The sequence below is a fragment of the Salmo salar genome, chromosome ssa18, assembly GCF_905237065.1.
Source record: "Salmo salar chromosome ssa18, Ssal_v3.1, whole genome shotgun sequence".
Classification (NCBI taxonomy): Eukaryota; Metazoa; Chordata; class Actinopteri; order Salmoniformes; family Salmonidae; genus Salmo; species Salmo salar.
The window spans coordinates 30,700,925-30,715,085 of NC_059459.1; the positions used below are offsets into that span (position 1 = coordinate 30,700,925).

General features: G+C 41.8%; 1 pseudogene; it reads left to right on the forward strand.

Moving 5' to 3' along the window:
• The window catches only part of LOC123723767 (E3 ubiquitin-protein ligase MARCHF8-like), a 151,238-nt pseudogene that overhangs the window by 127,293 nt on the left and 9,784 nt on the right, over window positions 1-14,161 (forward strand).

Genomic DNA, 14,161 nt, shown 5'->3' on the forward strand with positions numbered 1-14,161 from the left:
CCAGTAGTTTAGACAGACAGCTCAGTGCATTCAACATGTTAATACCTCTTATAAATACAAGTAGTGATGAAGTCAATCTCTCCTCCACTTTCAGCCAGGAGAGATTGACATGCATATTATTAATATTAGCTCTCTGTGTACATCCAAGGGCCAGCTGTGCTGCCCGGTTCTGAGCCAATTGCAATTTTCCTAAGTCCTTTTTGTGGCACCTGACCACATGACTGAACAGTAGTCAAGGTGCGACAAAACTAGGGGCCTGTAGGACCTGCCTTGTTGATAGTGTTGTTAAGAAGGCAGAACATTGCTTTATTATAGACAGACTTCTCCCCATCTTAGCTACTACTGCATCAATATGTTTTGACCATGACAGTTTACAATCTAGTGTTACTCCAACCAGTTTAGTCATCTCAACTTGCTCAATTTCCACATTATTTATTACAAGATTTAGTTGAGGTTTATGGTTTAGTGAGTGTTTCGTTCCAAATACAATGCTTTTAGTTGTATAATTTTTTTAGGGATAACTTGTTCCTTGCCACCCACTCGGACATTAACTGCAGCTCTTTGTTGAGTGTTGCAGTCATTTCAGTCGCTGTAGTAGCTGACGTGTATAACGTTGAGTCATTCACATACATAGAAACTCTTGCTTTACCTAAAGTCAGTGGCATGTTGTTAGTAAAAATTGGAAAAAGCAAGGGGCCTAAACAGCTACCCTGGGGATTTCCATGTTCTAACTGGATTATATTTGATAGGCTTCCATTAAAGAACACCTTCTGTGTTTTGTTAGACAAATAACTCTTTATCCACATTATAGCAGGGGTGTAAAGCCATAACTCAAGTTTTTCCAGCAGCAGACTATGATCAATAATGTCAAAAGCTGCACTGAAGTCTAACAAGACAGCCCCCACAATCATGTTATCATCAATTTCTCTCAGCCAATCATCAGTCATTTGTGTAAGTGCTCTGCTTGTTGAGTTTCCTTCCCTACAAGCATGCTGAAATTCTGTTGTCGATTTGTTTACTGTAAAATAGCATTGTATCTGGTCAAACACCATTTTTTCTAGAAGTTTACTAAGAATTGGTGACATGCATATTATTAATATTAGCTCTCTGTGTACATCCACAGAGAGCTAATATGGTCAGCTATTTGAGCCAATAAAGGGGGCTTTACTATTCTTGGGTAGCGGAATGACTTTAGCTTCCCTCCAGGCCTGAGGGCACACACTTTCTAGTAGGCTTAAATTGAAGATGTGGCAATATCGTCAGCTATTATCCTCAGCAATTTTCCATATAGATTGTCAGACCCTGGACCCCGGAATTCAAAAGTACAATTCTTGTCTTTCATAATTTGGTCCAATATACTTGGATGTGTAGTGTCAGCGTTTGTTGCTGGCATGTCATCCCTAAGTTTGCTTGTCTTGCCAATGAAAAAGTCATTAAAGTGGTTTGCAATATCAGCGGGCTTTGATGAATGAGCCATCTGATTTAATGAATGAATGAGCTTTTTTCCCCAAAATTTCATTTAAGGTGCCCCAAAGCTTTTTACTATCATTCTTTATATAATTTATCTTTGTTTCATAGTGTAGTTTCTTTTAATTTAGTTTAGTCACATGATTTCTTAATTTGCAGTACGTTTGCCAATCAGTTGGGCTGCCAGACTTAATTGCCATACCTTTTGCCTCATCCCTCTCAACCATACAATTTTTCAATCCCTCATCAATCCAAGGGGATTAAACCGTTTTTACAGTCATTTTCTTAATGGGTGCACGCTTATTAGTAACTGGAATAAGTAGTTTCATAAATGCGTCAAGTGCAGCGTCTGGTTGCTCCTCATTACACACCACAGACCAGCAAATATTCTTTACATTATCAACATATGAATCACTACAAAGCTTATTGTATGACCTCTTACACACTATTAGGCCCAGCCTTTGGAACTTTGGTTTTCCTAGATATGGCTATTATATTATTCCTTGCCACCCACTCTGTTCATTCTGCTCTACTCTGTCCTGGCTGCTAGCCTAATGCAACAGTCTTTCTGACACATTATTGGAGTGGCTCTCCCTGGTTCGGCTTGAATCTGAACAAGAGGCAATGATTAGAAATCAAGCCAGCGCAAATGTGTTGCCAATGGAAACGAGATATTATAGATCAATGCTGACTGACTTTTACGGACGTACCACTCAGAGCAGAGAGAACTGGGAAGGTTTTTCCATTGAAACAATGGTATTATATTATTAAACACAGTGGAGAGGAGAAAGTTATTTAACTGCTTATTGGATGTTGACTGTGTGATCAGGGTGTACGAGGGAGGAACAGAGGAGAGCTTTAGGTGTGACTGACATCAGGGGCCTCATTTATGAACGTTGTCTTCTAAAACATGCATATGCTACATTTTTCACGCAAAAGTTGGCATTTATAAAAACTGAAATTGACGTGAGAATGTGCTTACCCTCCCGTAAACTTTAGATCATGCGTACAAACAGTTTCTAGTGGTTGAAGAAGGCAATAGTAGAGTAGTAATAGACTTGTGCAAATGGGAAATATATACAGAGTGTAAAAAACATTAGGAACACCTTCCTAATATTAAATTGAACAACCTCTATTCATCAGGGCATGGACTCTGCAAGGTGTTGAAAGGGTTCCACAGGGATGCTGGCCCATGTTGACTCCAATGCTTTCCACTGTTGTGTCAAGTTGGCTGGCCATTCTTGATACACACTGGAAACTGTTGAGTGAAAAACCCGGCGGCGTTTCAGTTCTTGACACAAACCATTGTGCCTGGCACCTATTACCATACCCTGTTCAAAGACGCATATTTTGTCTTGCCCATTCACCCTCTGAACGGCACTCATACACAATCCATGTCTCAATTGTCTCAAGGCTTAAAATTCTTTCTTTAACCTGTCTCCTCCCCTTCATCTACACTGATTGAAGTGGATTTAACAAGTGACATCAATAAGGGATCATAGTTTTCACCTGGATTCACCTGGTCAGTCTGTCATGGAAAGAGCAGCTGTTCTTAATAACCATTGCAGAATAAATTCCTCACCTTTTCTGGCCATGATTAGTTAATATTCCCAAAGTAGCCATACAACAAATGACCATCCACATCGGACTGGTCCACAACAATTTGCAACAAAAAAAATCGCCCGCTGGGCACAGACATCAATTTAACATCTATTCCACGTTGGTTCAATATAATTTCATTGAAATGATGTGAAAACATAGTTGATTCAACCAGTGTGTGCCCTGAGGGCAGATACAAGAAATGTCACTGCAAAATAAAACAATTCTGCCAACACCTCCAAATACATTTCATCAAGTTCACTATTGCTACTGTATTTCCTTTACATACTGTTTTGGCCTAATTCCAATACTTCCAAATTATACAGAAATGATAATGCTCATTCACGCGCGCTCGTTCATGACAGGTCAGAATTAAAACAGGAAACGTATGTATGGCGGCGCCAAGTTTAAAGACAGATAGATGATGAAATATACATACAGAGAGCGAGAGATGGATTAGGAATAATCATACTGTTTACATCATGTTTCCCGCTGGCGTTTGAATGCGTTTCATGTTGAGATGCTCTGCTAGCATCCATGGCACTTACCATCTCACTATCTCTGCTCAACAAGGTGTGTTCTGGCTGACGAAGCAAGGCAAATTGAATCCCTGTTTCTATCATATTCCCAGCCAGCAGTGCATCACATGCTAGTCTATTTACACCAATTTTGTCCCCACTCAACAGTCTGGTAAAACATCATCTCACACACTATCTGAATACTATTATAAATGTCTCATGCTTTATGACTACCGTTATGGAGTCAGTCTGGTATGGTACATGTTTCTCAGTGATTTGCAGAACGGCAAACAAACACCACACACACTCTCCCTCCATCCCACTCTCTCCTCTTCTCCTCCCCAGCCATAATCACTAAGAACTACCTCCTCTCTCTCCCTCCATCCCACTCTCTCCTCTTCTCCTCCCCAGCCATAATCACTAAGAACTACCTCCTCTCTCTCCTTCCATCCCACTCTCTCCTCTTCTCCTCCCCAGCCATAATCACTAAGAACTACCTCCTCTCTCTCCTTCCATCCCACTCTCTCCTCTTCTCCTCCCCAGCCATAATCACTAAGAACTACCTCCTCTCTCTCCCTCCATCCCACTCTCTCCTCTTCTCCTCCCCAGCCATAATCACTAAGAACTACCTCCTCTCTCTCCTTCCATCCCACTCTCTCTCCTCTTCTCCTCCCCAGCCATAATCACTAAGAACTACCTCCTCTCTCTCCCTCCATCCCACTCTCTCCTCTTCTCCTCCCCAGCCATAACCACTAAGAACTACCTCCTCTCTCTCCCTCCTCCATCCCTCCACACCTCTCTCCTCCTTAGTCTGTTTTTGAGGAAGTCATAATGCTGTTCTGTTTTCCCTCCTCCTTTCTTTATGTTGTCATTTAATCACACCTACCTCCCCGACTCATCCTTGATGTGTGTGTGTGTGTGTGTGTGTGTGTGTGTGTGTGTGTGTGTGTGTGTGTGTGTGTGTATAGGGAGAGGGTGTGTGTGTATAGGGAGAGGGTGTGTGTGTATAGGGAGAGGGTGTGTGTGTATAGGGAGAGGGTGTGTGTATATAGGGAGAGGGTGTGTGTGTGTGTGTATAGGGAGAGGGTGTGTGTGTGTGTGTATAGGGAGAGGGTGTGTGTGTGTATAGGGAGAGTGTGTGTGTATAGGGAGAGGGTGTGTGTACGGAGAGGGTGTGTGTGTGTGTGTGTGTGTATACGGAGAGGGTGTGTGTGTGTGTGTGTAGGAAGAGGGTGTGTGTGTGTGTATACGGAGAGGGTGTGTGTGTGTGTGTGTGTGTACGGAGAGGGTGTGTGTGTACGGAGAGGGTGTGTGTGTGTACGGAGAGGGTGTGTGTGTGTATACGGAGAGGGTGTGTGTGTGTATACGGAGAGGGGTGTGTGTGTGTGTGTGTGTGTGTGTGTGTGTGTGTGTGTGTGTGTGTGCGTGTGTGTGTGTGTATAGGGAGAGGGGTGTGTGTGTGTGTGTGTGTGTGTGTGTGTGTATATATAGGGAGAGGGTGTGTGTGTGTGTGTAGGGAGTGTGTGTGTGTGTGTGTGTGTGTGTGTATATATAGGGAGAGGGTGTGTGTGTGTGTGTGTGTGTATATATATATAGGGAGAGGGTGTGTGTGTGTGTATATATAGGGAGAGGGTGTGTGTGGGTGTGTGTGTGTGTGTGTGTGTATATATAGGGAGAGGGGGTGTGTGTGTGTGTGTGTGTGTGTGTGTGTGTGTGTGTGTGTGTGTGTGTGTGTATATAGGGAGAGGGTGTGTGTGTGTGTGTGTGTGTGTATATATAGGGAGAGGGTGTGTGTGTGTATATATAGGGAGAGGGTGTGTGTGTATATATAGAGAGAGGGTGTGTGTGTGTGTGTATATATAGGGAGAGGGTGTGTGTGTGTGTGTGTGTGTGTGTATATATAGGGAGAGGGTGTGTGTGTGTATATATAGGGAGAGGGTGTGTGTGTGTGTATATATAGGGAGAGGGTGTGTGTGTGTGTATATATAGGGAGAGGGTGTGTGTGTGTGTATATATAAGGAGAGGGTGTGTGTGTATAGGGAGAGGGTGTGTGTGTATAGGGAGAGGGTGTGTGTGTGTAGGGAGAGGGTGAGTGTGTGTGTAGGGAGAGGGTAGGTGTGTGTGTAGGGAGAGGGTGAGTGTGTGTGTAGGGAGAGGGTGTGTGTGTATAGGGATAGGGTATGTGTGTGTATAGGGAGAGGGTGTGTGTGTGTATAGGGAGAGGGTGTGTGTGTATATAGGGAGAGGGTGTGTGTGTGTATAGGGAGAGGGTGTGTGTGTGTGTGTGTGTGTATAGGGAGAGGGTGTGTGTGTGTGTGTGTATAGGGAGAGGGTGTGTGTGTGTATAGGGAGAGGGTGCGTGTGTGTATAGGGAGAGGATGTATGTGTATAGGGAGAGTATTGACTTCAGCGCTGCCTTTACAGGTTTACTCTGCATTTTCAACAGCAACTCTGATCCCACCATCCTCTCTCACGCTCTCCCTCTTTCTCCCCTCTATTTCTCTCTTTCTTCTTCTCTCTCTTTCTCATCCTCTCCCTCACACTCTCTCTCTCTCCACTCTACTTCTCTCTCTCCCTCTTTCCCTATCTCTCTTTCTCTCTCACACTATCCCTCTCTCTCTCTATTTCTCTATTTCTCTCTTTCTCTCTCTCCATCGATGTTCTCCTTCCAACTTCCTGCTTGAGAATAAGAGCGATGTTACAGATCTGATTGATTGCCTGAAATATACCTTTCATTTATGGTGTGTGTATGCTCAGAATACTGTGTGTGTGTGTGTGTGTGTGTGTGTGTGTGTGTGTGTGTGTGTGTGTGTGTGTGTGTGTGTGTGTGTGTGTGTGTGTGTGTGTATATAGAGTCACTGTAGTGATCTCATGTCCTCCAACAGTCAATGCTGCTGTGGTAAAATCCTTGTTCTGTTTATAAGCCGTACTGTAACAAACTATCTGTGTCATTCTATGTCTACTCTAATGGATGCGTCCCAAATATCACCTTATTCCCTATATAGTGCACTACTTCTGACCAGGGCCCATTGGGTGCCATATGGGACGAAACCCATGCCCCTCAGAAAACAGAAAATGATTCATGACTGTGAAGTTGATTCAGCAATAAAATAGCATAAATGACATTAGTTTGTCATTATTCAGTTTCCTCTTGGGGACATAGACAGCACAGGTGGCTTGTGGTACCTTAATTGAGGAGGACGGGCTCATAGTAATGGCTGGAATGGAGTGTACTTAACATGATAAAAAACACATCAAACACATATTTTGATTCCAATTAATTCCAGACATTATTAATTGCCATCCTCCCCTCACCAGCCTCCTGTGATAGACCGTTTCTGTGTTGTGTTATTAGTTCTGATGTGATCAGTATTTCTGTCTGATATAAACTTTGATCTCCTCTATGAGAATTTGTTGATACTGTAACTCTGCATCGTTAACTGTCTGGAAGTAATAACTCTTTCAGTAACTGTCTGGAGGTAATAACTCTGTATCAGTAACTGTCTGGGAGTAATAACTGTCTGGAGGTAATAACTCTGTATCAGTAACTGTCTGGAGGTAATAACTCTTTCAGTAACTGTCTGGAGGTAATAACTCTGTATCAGTAACTGTCTGGGGGTAATAACTCTGTATCATTAACTGCCTGGAGGTAATAACTCTTTCAGTAACTGCCTGGGGGTAATAACTCTGTATCATTAACTGTCTGGAGGTAATAACTCTGTATCATTAACTGCCTGGGGGTAATAACTCTGTATCATTAACTGCCTGGAGGTAATAACTCTTTCAGTAACTGCCTGGGGGTAATAACTCTGTAGCATTAACTGTCTGGAGGTAATAACTCTGTATCATTAACTGCCTGGGGGTAATAACTCTGTATCATTAACTGCCTGGAGGTTATAACTCTTTCAGTAACTGCCTGGGGTAATAACTCTGTATCATTAACTGTCTGGAGGTAATAACTCTGTATCAGTAACTGTCTGGAGGTAATAACTATGTATCAGTAACTGTCTGGAGGTAATAACTCTGTATCAGTAACTGTCTGGAGGTAATAACTCTGTATCAATAACTGTCTGGAGGTAATAACTCTATCAGTAACTGTCTGGGAGTAATAACTGTCTGGAGGTAATAACTCTGTATCAGTAACTGTCTGGAGGTAATAACTCTGTATTATTAACTGTCGGAGGTAATAACGTTCAGTAACTGTCTGGAAGTAATAACTGTCTGGAGGTAATAACTCTTTCAGTAACTGTCTGGAGGTAATAACTCTGTGTCAGTAACTGTCGGAGGTAATAACGTTCAGTAACTGTCTGGAAGTAATAACTGTCTGGAGGTAAACTCTGATCTCTATGGTCACTGTGGCGGAGATGATGAGAATTTGTTGATACTGTAACTATCATTAACTGTCTGGAGGTAATAACTCTGTAACATCCAATTCCTCATTTGGACGCCTTTCCTTCCAGTTCTCTGCTGCCAATGACTGGAACGAACTGCAAAAATCACTGAAGCTGGAGACTCATATCTCCCTCTCTAGCTTTAAGCACCAGCTGTCAGAGCTGCTCACAGATCACTGCACCTGTACATAGCCCATCTGTAAATAGCCCATCCAACTACCTCATCCCCATACTGTTATTTATTTTGCTCCTTTGCACCCCAGTATATCTACTTGCACATTCATCTTCTGCACATCTATCACTCCAGTGTTTAATTGCTATATTGTAATTATTTTGCCACTATGGCCTATTTATTGCCTTACCTCCCTTATCCTACCTCAGTTGCACACACTGTATATAGACTTTTTCTATTGTATTATTGTCTGGAAGTAATAACTTGCATTAACTGTCTGGAAGTAATAACTGTCTGGGGGTAATAACTCTGTATCAGTAACTGTCTGGAGGCAATAACTATATATCAGTAACTGTCTGGAAGTAATAACTCTATCATTAACTGTCTGGAAGTAATAACTGTATGGAGATAATAACTCTGTATCATTAACTGTCTGGGGGTAATAACTCTATCATTAACTGTCTGGGGGATATAACTCTGTATTAGTTACTGTCTGGAGGCAATAACTATATATCAGTAACTGTCTGGAAGTAATAACTCTATCATTAACTGTCTGGAAGTAATAACTCTGTATTATTAACAGTCTGAAGGTAATAACTATGTATCAGTAACTGTCTGGAAGTAATAACTCTGTATCATTAACTGTCTGGAAGTAATACCTGTCGGGAGGTAATAACTCTATTATTAACAGTCTGGAGGTAATAACTATGTATCAGTAACTGTCTGGAAGTAATAACTCTGTATCATTAACTGTCTGGAAGTAATACCTGTCGGGAGGTAATAACTCTATTATTAACAGTCTGGAGGTAATAACTATGTATCAGTAACTGTCTGGAAGTAATAACTCTGTATCATTAACTGTCTGGAAGTAATACCTGTCGGGAGGTAATAACTCTATTATTAACAGTCTGGAGGTAATAACTATGTATCAGTAACTGTCGGGAGGTAATAACTATGTATCAGTAACTGTCTGGAGGTAATAACTATGTATCATTAACTGTCTGGAAGTAATAACTCTATCATTAACTGTCTGGAGGTAATACCTGTCTGGATATAATAACTCTGTATTATTAACAGTCTGGAAGTAATAACTCTGTATCATTAACTGTCTGGGGGTAATAACTCTATCATGAATTTTCTATAGGCAGTAACAACAAACTGTGGAGTAAGTCAAGGGGTGTGTATGAATACTTTCTGAAGGCACTGTATATATATTTTTTATTGAACCTTTATTTAAGTCAGTTATGAACAAGTTCTTATTTATAATTATGGCCTACCAGGGAACAGTGGGTTAACTGCCTTGTTCAGGGGCAGAATGACAGATTTTTACTTTGTCAGCTCGGGGATTCGATCCAGCAACCTTTCGGTTACTGGCCCAGTGTTCTAACCTCTAGGCTAGCTGCCGTCCCAATAGCTGTGTATCTGCTATGGTCTACTTATCTGTGTCTGTAACTGACCCTGTGTGTCTGTCTCTGTAGGATCTGTCACTGTGAAGGAGATGATGAGAGCCCGTTGATAACACCGTGCCACTGTACGGGCAGCCTGCGCTTCGTCCACCAGGCGTGCCTGCAGCAATGGATCAAGTCCTCAGATACACGTTGCTGTGAACTCTGCAAGTACCAGTTCATCATGCAGACCAAGCTGAAACCCCTGCGCAAGGTGAGACAGAAGGATTGTGTGTGTGTGTGTGTGTGTGTGTGTGTGTGTGTGTGTGTGTGTGTGTGTGTGTGTGTGTGTGTGTGTGTGTGTGTGTGTGTGTGTGTAGTGTTTTCGACTAGCATCGGCTGTTGGCTACAGTATATAGCCGGTTGTACGCTGTGGTCAAATGTCTTTACACGGGAGAGAAAGCATGCTGCTCCTTCATCGTCTATGTGAGTCAATTTGCACGTCCCATACAATGTGGTAATGATGAGTCGAAATCCACTCAGCCTATTGTTTTCTGGAACACTGATTTATTTTCTTTTGCGTGTTTGATATGCAGCCACTAAGTGCTGGCATGTTGGCTTACTGTGATTTCATTGACGAACAGCAAGCTTGACTAGTTTATACATGGTGTCAAACTGACAGAATGAGGTCAATCTCATGTATCCTTGCCATTCATAAATCATATATCGTAGTTATACTGTATGTCCATGGTATTGCATCAGGACTTGCCAGTCCATCAGGACTTGCCAGACAGTGATGTTAAAGTTATCAACTGGTCAGTAGCCTACCCAATCGCATCGGTAAGAGAGACATACATTTGCATACCGGTAGGCTTTTTGGCGATTATCTTCAGATAAATAATGAAAACATTCGATGAAGATGGTGAATCCTCCTCACCGCAGAAACAATAGGTAGGCTAGTGGAGATAGAGCCTCACTCTGGTCCAAAATATGATCAAAGAATACGGATTGAATTGTTTTAAATGCTAATGATACTTATATGGTATTTTCAAAGATATTGATCTATGTCTACTGATTTAGTCAAAGTGTTGACAATGGACTAGTTGATTGTTCTGTGTAGAAAAGCCCATGTTTAACACCTGCTTCATTCTTCAGTCATACCTGTATTGCAGATAGCTGAGAAAATGCCTCTTAAAAGGAAGCTTGAAGCCTGTGCAAATCAGCAGACTCTTACAAGATTCCTTAAGAAGAAATATGTGGGTCAGTTGTCAAACAAGTGTTTTTTTTAAATAAATAACATACTGCAATTCACAAACAGAGTTGCAAACACTTATTAAAGTTCTTTCACTAGTTGACCTGTTCTATCTCGCCTCTTAACACGTAAAGACCCAGAACTTCATTCAGCATCTGTTCTGTTTATTTTAGAGACCCATTTTTTTCATTTGAAAAAGTGCCCATCACACAATTTGTTTGATTTTAAAATGTAACCTTACATTTTTAAGGGGGTGGAAATTTGGGCAATTTACTTATTTTTTCTGTTTTAATAAAATACATTATTTGAAGAGCAAACATAATTGTGGCAATTCATATCTTGCAGTAAAATAGTTGAATCTCAAAAGAAGACAGGTTAAATGTCCTGATCATATAGGCCTAGGACTAGACGGTACTGGATCTAAAAAACAAACAATACACTGAATTCATACATTTTCAGTCATTTAAATTGTAAACACAATACCACAACAAATTGTTCCAATCTGGGTGGTAAACTCAAAGTATTGAATAATGTTGTGTGTGTGTGTGTGTGTGTGTGTGTGTGTGTGTGTGTGTGTGCACTCACAATACACTCATTCTATTCTAGTTCTGCACTCCTAGAGATGACTGTGACCTGAAAATTCAGATGTGACCCCCACTTGAAGACACTGACATGACAGAAAGCTGTTTTAATTCTCTAATACTGATAAGAGTAGCATGACATGGGGTTTAAGGCTTTGAAGAAGATTTCAGTGGAGAATTTGGAGGGTTGGTTTCGAGTGGTTTTGACATGATACACTCTTGTTTCAGGCATGGAACAGTCTTCATTGCTTCCAGATTCAACATTTTAATACAAATGATTCCACTGTCGATTAATTGAACAAAAGCACTTAAATAAAGGCCATTCTGTTAATAGTCCCAAGTCCCTGTTGAGGGACACACACACACACACACACACACACACACACACACACACACACACACACACACACACACACACACACACACACAGTCTTGTACAGCTGACCTTGTGGGGACACACCAATTCAGTCCCATTCAAAATCTTATTTTCCCTAACCTGTACTCTTACCCTAACCTTAATGCCTTTCACGTTCTCCCACCCTCTCCAGACCGGTTTGATGTACAATATAGAAACCGGGCAGAAAGTTGCAAAAGGCCTGTGCAACCCAAAGTTTAATACCAGCATAAAGAGAAACCCTCTTAAATCTAACCTTAACCCTAAACTTAACCCTAAACCTAACCCTAAAAATAACCCTAGCTCCTAACCCTAAAACTAACCTTAGCTCCTAAACCTAACCCTAAAACTAACGTTAGCTCCTAAACCTAACCCTAACCCTAAAACTAACCCTAACCCTAAAACTAACCCTAGCTCTTAATGTAATTACTGTAATTCTAACCCTAACACTACTTCTAACCTTAACCCTAAACCCCTAGAGATCATGGGGACCAACAACATGTCCCCAGTTGGTCAAATGACTTCGACCCCACAAGAATAGTTAAACACACACATCTTATACCCCCTCTCTGCCAAAGAAGAGTGGATGGGCAGAGCTCTCCCTTTCCTTCTTTTTCATCAAATCAATACCAGAAAGCTCAAAAATACATTGTGGCCATTTGCCTTTCATTTCATGCTTGTTCTAAAGGATTTCAAAACATGTCGACATCTATGAAGGTTATCGAGAGATTGCATCAGATATGTATTTGAATTTGACCATTTATTTCAATGGGTTTCATGGATCAATAAAGAAACCCTCCTGGGTGTTGGATCTATGAGAGGTCTAACGATGTGGTTGAGTGGTACTGGACAGCTGATAAATTGTTAACCAGAATCAGTGTGTAACTGAATGATCCACATTACACTTACTGAATGATGGCCATCAAATATTTAGCACTCAGTTTAAGCAGCTTCTGAAGAGGGAATTTTTTGCCAGACTGCAAAAGTCCATTGATAGTCAATCGCCCAAACCCTGTCCAAAAGAACACAATGGAGTCTTTGAGTGTGTGTGTGTGTGCATGTGTGTGTTTATGTGTGGGTCTGACTTGACCTCTTTTGTTTCTCTCTCTCTCTCTCTCTCTCTCTCTCTCTCTCTCTCTCTCTCTCTCTCTCTCTCTCTCTCTCTCTCTCTCTCTCTCTCTCTCTCTCTCTCTCTCTCTCTCTCCCTCCTCTTCCTCTCTCTCTCTCTCCCTCCTCTTCCTCTCTCTCTCTCTCTCTCTCTCTCTCAGTGGGAGAAGCTCCAGATGACGTCTAGTGAGAGGAGGAAGATAATTTGTTCTGTGACGTTCCATGTCATCGCCATCACCTGCGTGGTGTGGTCCCTCTACGTGCTCATCGACCGCACTGCAGACGAGATCAAAGCAGGTTAGCACAGTTACCAAAACCACCACAACACCCTTCAGCATGGACACTGCACACCACATACTCTTCAATTCTTTCACTGCAGGCTAAAACACCACTACACACCTTAGAACAGCCACACACCCTTCAGCATGGACACTGCACACCACATACTCTTCAATTCTTTCACTGCATGCTAAAAACACCACTACACACCTTAGAACAGCCACACACCCTTCAGCATGGACACTGCACACCACATACTCTTCAGTTCTTTCACTGCATGCTAAAAACACCACTACACACCTTAGAACAGCCACACACCCTTCAGCATGGACAGTGCACGCCGAAAGCACCACAACAACCTTCACTCAATACAGTAACGGCATTCCAAAAACACCACAACACCCCTCACTTAATACAGTGACGGCAAAAACACAATACACAATTCTAATACAGTACAACATGACACATACACACACATACACACACTCTCTCTCGGGTCATGCCCGTTCACACAGATTGACATGTTGTGTTTCTGCTCTGAATGTTATAATAGTTAGTACCCATCTGTAATAACAGGCCAGTGTATCTCTTTCACTGTCTTCTTACATCAAGTCATTTGGCAGCTAGTACTCAGCATGGTGCAAGACAATTAGGACGTTTTTTCTGGGTCTGTTAAGATGTTATTGTACTACTAAGGAGCGGCAGGTAGCCTAGTGGTTAGAGTGTTGGGCCAGTAACCGAAAGGTTGCTAGATCGAATCCCCAAGCTGACAAGGTAAAAATCTGTCGTTCTGTCCCTGAACAAGGCAGTTAACCCACTGTTCCTAGGCTGTCATTGTAAATAGGAATTTGTTCTTAACTGACTTGCCTAGTTAAATAAAGGTTAAATAGAAAAAGGAGAAAGGAGGAGAGAGAACCACCATCTGGTTTTACTAGGGAGTATACGGGCATGTTAAACTGAGTTATACTGTATAGTGTACATTCAATCATCTGTTCTCTCTCTCTCTTTCTCTCTCT